This window comes from Anolis carolinensis, chromosome 5, assembly GCF_035594765.1.
Source record: "Anolis carolinensis isolate JA03-04 chromosome 5, rAnoCar3.1.pri, whole genome shotgun sequence".
NCBI classification, from domain to species: domain Eukaryota; kingdom Metazoa; phylum Chordata; class Lepidosauria; order Squamata; family Dactyloidae; genus Anolis; species Anolis carolinensis.
In genome coordinates, this window is record NC_085845.1 from 51,694,361 (window position 1) to 51,702,673 (window position 8,313).

General features: G+C 40.6%; 1 long non-coding RNA gene across 1 annotated transcript in view; it reads right to left on the reverse strand.

Annotated features, from left to right (window-relative positions):
* LOC134299178 (uncharacterized) overlaps positions 1-5,807 on the reverse strand; it is a 30,094-nt gene extending 24,287 nt beyond the window's left edge. The window contains exon 1 of the long non-coding RNA XR_010006337.1: positions 5,464-5,807. This is a non-coding gene — a long non-coding RNA (uncharacterized LOC134299178). The remainder of the gene's footprint in view (positions 1-5,463) is intronic.
* Between the last annotated feature and the right edge of the window lie 2,506 nt (positions 5,808-8,313).

Below are 8,313 nucleotides of genomic sequence, written 5' to 3' on the forward strand. Positions count from 1 at the left end.
CTCAACGATGAGTCCAGGATCACCCTCAGACTGCGAACCTGCACCTTCAGGGGGAGTGTGACCCCATCCATCACAGGCTGTAACGCTATGCCCTGTTCGGCCTGCCGACTGACCAGGAGGACCTCTGTCTTGTTGGGATTCAGTTTCAATTTGTTGGCCCTCATCCAGTCCAACACAGCTGCCAAGCACTTGTTCAGGACCTGGACAGCCTCCTTAATGACAGGTGGAAAGGAGTGACAGAGTTGGACATCATCTGCATAGAGATGACACCGCACTCCGAAACTCCTGATGATTTCTCCTAGTGGCTTCATGTAAATGTTAAACAACATGAGGGACTATACAGAGCCCTGTGGGCCGGGACCCCACAAGACAATGGTTGTGGGGCTGAGCAGGCATCCCCCAGTGACACCATCTGGGACCGACCCTCCAGGAATGAGTGGAGCCACTGCAAGACAGTACCTCCAAGACCCATCCCCGCGAGGCATCCCAGAAGGATACTGTGATCAACGGTATCAACAGCCACTGAGAGGTCCAGCAGAACCAGCAGGGACACACTCCCCCTGTCCAGCTCCCGGCGAAGATCATCGACTAAGGCGACCAAGGCTGTCTCGGTACCATGCCCCGACCTAAAGCCAGACTGCGCCAGATCTAGAAAATCAGTGTTCTTCAAGAATACCTGGAGTTGCAAGGAAAGCACATATATTCAGGTGACAATGCCTGTATAGTTGACCTAGTTCAATGTGGATTCTGCCACAAAATGTTTCTTTGGAGACTGAGCTAAAATGTATTGGCTTGCTGAGTGATGGCTAATTGAAAAGAACATATGACAGGACACTGCTTTTTGATTATTATCAAGAACATTAGTGAGTCAAACTGTGAAACAGCCTGGGGCTCTGTGTAAGTAACATACTTATTTGTCTAGATCAGAGGTCATAGCAACACTCGTAAAATATGCATACAAATCATAAAACATACCAATTTCCTCATTGCAGTCACAAATCATGGAGAAATAAGTAAATAAATAAAAGACATTTCTCAGTGAGTGACTTAGATGGGAAAATATTGTGCACACCAAATATTTAGCAACTATCTTCATAAGAGTCTACTTTGTGCGCAGCAAAACAAATTTAAAACAGCCTTGCTGCTACTGAAGCATGGGTTCATATCTCTTTATCATTGTTGCTATGTGCCATCAGGTGGCTTTTGATTTATGGCAACCCTATGAATGAAATAAGGCCAAGAGACCCAGTCAACAATGCCCCGAAAGAGTTTAAAGCTTCAGTAGTTCTGCAGACTCTAAATCATGGCTTCCTTGATTGAACCTACCTACCTGTGATGTGATCCTCCTTTTTTCCTTTGGTCTTCCACTTTAACAAGCATCATCCTCATCCTCATCATCTTTTCCAGGATGTTCTGTTGTAGGATAGCCTAACTTCAGTAATTTTATGAGAATCCAGACTTAATTTAGTATCAGACCACTACATTTAGTTCAGCACTACATTTCAAGTCAGCCAACATCATCTTCTTAGTTTTCTTTACTGACCAACTTTCGCAACCATAAATAAACATCAAAATTACTATGACAGACATAATTCTGACTTTGGGATTTAATGATATATCTTCAATCTTGGTCATCTTTCCTAGCTGTTTGTATAGCTGCCTTCTCTGGTCTTAATCTTCTGATTTCTTGACTATAGTTTCTATTTAGGTCAATGACTGGGCCAAGGAATAGATAAACTTTCACTATTTCAGTGCCTTCATTATCCCTTTTAAAATTATGTAAGGTTATGTAAATCTTCTATCAATAGGGTTGTTGTATGTCTTTTGGGCTGTGTGGCCATGTTCCAGAAGTATTCTCTCCTGACGTTTCGCCCACATCTATGGCAGGCATCCTCAGAGGTTGTGAGGTATGGATAAACTAGGCAAGGAAAGGAAAAATATATATCTGTGGAGAGTCCAGGGTGTGACAAGAGTCCTTTGTCAGTTGGAAGCCAGCATTAATGTTTCAGTCAATCACCCTAATTAGCATTGGAAAGGTTTGTCTCTTGCCTGGGGGGCATCCTTTGTTCAGTCATTAGCCGTCCTTGGGGCTCCTCTACCCTCAGAGTGTTGCTTCCCAGCTACTGTTTTGATTTTAGAGTTTTTTAATACTGGTAGCCAGATTTTATTCATTTTCATGGTTTTCTCCTTTCTGTTAAAGTTGTCCACATGCTTGTGGATTTCAATGGCTTCTCTGTGTAGTCTGACATGATAGTTGTTGGAGTGGTCGAGCATTTCTGTGTTTTCAAATAGTATACTGTGTCCAGGTTGGTTCATCAAGTGATCTGCTATGGCTGATTTCTCTGGCTGAGTTAGTCTGCAGTGTCTTTCATGTTCTTTGACACGTGTTTGGGCGCTGTGTTTGGTGGTCCCCATGTAGACTTGCCCACAGCTGCATGGTATACGGTAGACTCCTGCAGATTAACTACAACATTCACACTGGCCTCCAACTGACAAGAGTTCTTCTCTCACCCTGGACTTTCCACAGATATATATAAACTTTCCTTGCTTAGTTTCTACATATCTCACAACCTCTGAGGATGCCTGCCATAGATGTGGGCGAAACATCAGGAGAGAATACTTCTGGAACTTGGCCATACAGCCTGGAAAACATACAATAAACTCGGAGAACAGATAGAGATGTTAATAATGTATTTTTATTGGGGAAATGTTAATAATTTTCACACCTCTTTTGTTAAGATAGGTGCAGAAAAGGAGGAGACGAAAACTGAAACTTACAAAATGTCAAAGAAATGGGACAAGGTATCTACATGATGTTTTATGATAACGTGGAAATTATAGGCCAATGACATTAAAATAACTTTACTATATTGCTCTGTACAGCTCTCTTTCATAACAGTCTACTTCCAAGGGACTCAAGCCTCAACTGTCTGATGGTAAATAACAAATCAGCATACATAGCTCAAACTAATTTTTAAAAAATATGATGCTATCCACCAGTTTTCTTGAAATGTGTGTGTGCCAGGCAAAAGTCATCCATTTCAATACAGCTTGTGTGGGAGGACATTACAGAATATTAATCAAATTAAACAAGAGTGGGCATCCTGCAGTATTAAGCTCAATAATACTATTGGTATATAGTTACTGTTTTAATCACTTTTGAAATGAAATGGCATTTGGTGAGGCCATTGGTGAGGCCATACACAGTTAAAGACCTCATAAAAATACACCACACATGATTTCATAGTATTAAGCCATGGTCATGAAAGTGGTAACAATCTGCATTTATTCTACAGTGTAGATGCATACATCCTTAGTGAAGAATTATATCCCTAGCTGTCAAAGGAGAAGAGGGGGTTACACAAAGGGGATGGGCTCACCTACTTTAGCTCTGAATACATCTGTTGTGTTCCTCCCCCTGTTGATAAGTAGTCCCTGACAGATTTTTCCAGAGAGAGCTAAACCCTCAATATCCTCTCCCAAGTTGCTCACTTCTGCCAGAAATCCGTCTGGATCAGCCATAGAATTCTGACTTGCTAGATTAATTTTTTAAAAATAAATAATAGATAATAAATGCCCTGCTCTTTCACTCTGGGATGCCTGTTCTTGTCCAGATATCAGGATTTGTTTAGCTTGTACAGAAACCATTAGAACACATAAAGCTGCTTCATACTGCAATCCTGACAATACAGCATCAAACAACAGATTATCCTGGAATTGTTTCAGATATCGGGATGGAGTGCCCCATGCTTTTACAAGTTTCAGTTTAGTACCAAATCATGCAAGTATCTATATACAAAGCTATACTGAAATACAGGTTTTTCGTAGCAACCTTCTCAAGCCTCCTCTATTTAATGTTTTGTCTTTTATAATGTGTTGATTTATTTTCTGAAGTATATGTCTTTTTGGTTTGCAGCTTTCTTAGCTTTATGTCAGGGGTCCCCAAACATTTTAAACAGGGGGCCAGTTCACGATCCCTCAGACCGTTGAAGGGCTGGACTATAGTTTAAAAAAAAACCAAAAAAAAAACCATGCACAAATTCCAATGCACACTGCACATATCTTATTTTGAAGTAAAAAAACAAACTAAATGAGAACAAATACAGCCTCAATGTTAATAATAATAATAATAACAATAACAATAATAATAATAATAATAATAAAGAGGGTTGGAAGAAACCCCTTGCGCCATTTAGTCCAACCCCCTTCTGCCTTTGTGCACCAAAAGCACTAGCAAAGCACAACCTTAATAATTATTAATTAAATAATAATTAAAATACTGTTATAAACACAAGCAAAGCTTTGGAAGGCGTGCACTGGGCAAGGGAGGAGGCGGGAAAGGTGAGGGAGGAGGAAAAGGCATGCACTTTTCCCTCCTTTTCCTTAGTGCTGCATGTGGACAATTTCAACAGAAAGGAGGAAACCACGAAAATGAACAAAATCTGGCTACCAGTATTAAAAAAACCTCTAAAATCAGGACAGTAAATAAAGAGCAACATTCAGAAAACAGGGGAATTCCAGACATGAATCAATCAGGGCAGTGGACACCTCCCAACAAACAATTCCCCCAGGCAGGAAGCAGCGAGGCTTTGAAGCTGCAAGGCTATTCAATGCTAATCAAGCTGGCCGAGTCCAACATTCACACTTGCCTCAAGCAGAGAAGAGTTCTTTCTCCCACCCTGGATATTATTCCACATATAAACCCTACTTGCCTAGTTTCCAACAACCTCTGAGGATGCCTTCCATAGTTGTGGGTGAAACATCAGGAGAGAATGCTTCTGGAAGATAGCCATACAGCCTGGAAAACTCCCAGCAACCCAGTGATTCTGGCCATGAAAGCCTTCGAGACAACATTGTTGGCAGTTTGCTCCCACCTCAATGTGCAAAAAGTAGTTCTCAAAAACGTGAAACCATCAAAGCAGCTTTCTTTGCAGCTCGTATCCTCCATACTTTTTGGGCTTAAATTTCTAACATACCAAATGATTACGACTAGGCCAGTCAGTCTAGCCATTAGCCATTCTGATTAGTATGATGGGAGCTGTTGTTCTATAGAAGTATTGGACGAGTTTGGGGAAAAGCTATATAAAAATGCACTCCTTGTATCTCTTCCTAATAAAATATATGATTGAATATGTCCTCATGTGCTGGAGTGGTACTGCTGGGGGATACATTAAAGGAAAGCTTCACAAAATTATTTAATCAGATTCTTTGAGAAGGCATTCAGTTGAACAAGGCTGATATACCATTTAGTTAATTTGGGTGTAAACAGTTCTGCAGTACAATATTATCGTGTGATAACTGTTATTTTACCATTTAAAATAGGCAAGCCATCTGCTGAAGTGTTGGCACTGATTTTAGTATCATGTTGCCAAGATGATCATTGACATTACTAAAATAAATATAGATTATTTTCAAGCAAAACACTGTTGATTAAATTGGTAAACAAATATGAAGACCACAAACCTTTGATGGATATTTGCTTGCACATCTTCTACTTTAGCCCCATGGCTTCATGGATCTTCATTCTATTCTGTTCCCATCTTTATGTCAGCTCCAAAATAATAGATGGCAGTTGACATTTCAAACCAGCAATCTGAATAAGTCACTCTGTCATCTTTTGCCCCACTGAATATGCAGACATAACTCACTAGAAGTGTCTCTTCTTCAAGCCTGATTTAAATGAACTGGACTTGTATAACAGTATTGTTGAAAGACAATTCCAAAACTGAATGCCTCCAATCTCAAGGTAGAGTCACATCTTACATACTAGCCTTCTTTTAACTTTTAGCTTTCCAAATGGATTTCACTGCAACTCCCACAGGCTGCACAGTTGGGAAGAAGTTGGAGGTAAACAAACTGAAGCAGCAAAAGGTAGAGAGAATACTGAGATCAGAAAAAAAAACCCTAAGAAATTAGCCTCACAAATGTGCCAACCCTGTGGTGCAGGAGAATGCTACAATACTCTAAAAAGAAAAAGATAAAAGATAAAATGACAGCTCTACCACATGATGGCCTCAAGGAAGGCACTATTTCTAAGGCTGAGTTTGGTTTTCAGTTCTTGCATTTGAGATCATCCTGAAACAGTGATGGCTGATACCCACTGGGTTTGGTGGAACAAATGGAAGAATCACAAGAAGAAAAAATCATGTGTTCCCTAGAGATGAAGCCAACTACACCATGGTTGCTACTCAACTTCCTCCTTTCCAAAGTTTTACTACTATTTGGACATCCCTCTTGGTCGCAGTTTGTGTGTGTCACATTTACGTAACTTAGGAGGAGTGTGCTAGAAAGCCTATATTTAGTTTCCCCCTTACTGTGTGAGAAACATGTAATTTACTACAGAGCAAACTTGTAGCCTTCACAATACAGCATTCTGTGATCTGTTTATATCATCTCTAGAAAACTGGTTTGAAATGGGTAGATATGGGACAGGTGTGGTGGTCTGGGATTTATCTACTCAGGTAATATTTTTGTGTGTGTCTGGAGTGACTTGAGAAACTGCAATTCACTTCTGGTATGAGAGAACTGGATGTCTGCAAGGACATTGCCAGGGGATGCCTGGATGTTTTGATGTTTTACCATCCTTGGGGAGGCTTCTCTCATGTTCCCACATGGGGAGCTGGAACTGACAGAGGGAGCTCATCCCCACTATCCCTGGTTTGAACCAGCAACCTTCAGGTGAGCAAACCAACCTTCAAGTCAGCAGTCCTGCCGGCACAAGGGTTTAATCCATTGCACCGCCAGGGGCTCCTCTCAGGTAGGATGCAGCCAAGTTACATGAGTCCTATAAAATTTAACTAGAGACACTCCCACATCTTTAGTGGTTGTGTAGAAGAGTGAATTTCATTAAGTATTGTTTGCACACCCCTCTGCAAAACCATTAAAGAGAGACGTGTCCCTAGTTTTCTGTCTAGAACCCTATTCTGCACAAATACCGTACTTTAGAATATATTCTTAACCTCTCCACAACTAAGAATGTTATACATTATTATGTCTGAATGTAAGGGTTAGCCATACAAGGAGCACCTCCTGAGTTTCTTCTTCTTCTTTTGCACAAACATTAAAGAAAAGGAACTCTAGCATTTGTTGCACCTTGCAAACTTGGTCAGTGATTGCTCTACATGAAATATAGTGGAGTAGCATATGTGGCATATTGTTCCATTCTCTCGCTCTCTTTCATATGTGTATCTATAATTACTGTTTTTCCTTCCTTGGAGCACAGTAAATGTGCAGGCAATTGTTCAATAGGGAAACTATAGTCACTAAAAATGGTTATTTGGCTGTTCAATGTAACCCTTACACCCCGAAGGAGTTTGTGCAAGTGTTGACTCATAAAAATACTGGCTTGTCTCCGGTGCTATATTTTTAGACTCTGGATTGAAAGATAGCATGAAGCCTGTTATCCTCCTGAATAATGCTGACCTAATATGGACAAATTCTTGCTTGAAAGGTTTTGAATTCAATGTCAAGACGGCTTACTGAAGAGGGGAAAAAATTTCCTTCACGGCCATGTAGAAATGGCCACAAAGAGCCAAAAACATCTATAGCACTAACACAGAGCTGTAAGACCCTCTATCTCATGACACCCTTTTCACAGTTCCTGTCAGAACCATTGTTCCAGTATCCTCTAGCAACATTATTTTTAAGCTCCCCAAAATAGTTTTTTTAGTTTTCCTCTACAAATATTATGGCAGAGAAATAAACTTCTATCAATGTGAGCTACCTTATCCAAAACACCAACATTGCTATGCTAGAGCAGGCATTTCATATTGTAGTCATTCACACAAAGTGAAATAAAATGATAAAATGACATGTCATTAGGAAAAATAGAGATGAGAAGCCATGCAAATCTTTAGCAAAGTGGTGTGCGAAATGCATTTCTGTAGGCTGGATGTAGACTTTGGGAACTCTAAGGTGGCATCTACACTGCCATTTAATTCAGTATAGGAAATGCATTGGCCTGGTGCATCCACACGATGCACACAGGCCAATACAAATGAACCTGGGTAAACTAATTAATTTTGCTTGAATCTGGATTTTTAAAAGCCAGGAAGATTTGGACCTTTCTTAGTGTTTCAGCAGTGGAGACTGCTATCTTGGATCTCTCTGCATGATCTGAGATCGCATCTTCACAGCAGCCCCAGGGAGGTGGGATGGCAGTGTTTTCCTACCCCCATTCCCCCCACCCACTCACCCAATTACAGAAAAGTTTCCCTTATCATTGCTGCAGAGTCAGTACTGTTGAACTCCGCACTGGAACACTCTTTCACCCAACATCACACCAGAGTCCAGTATTCCAATAAAATAATGTTT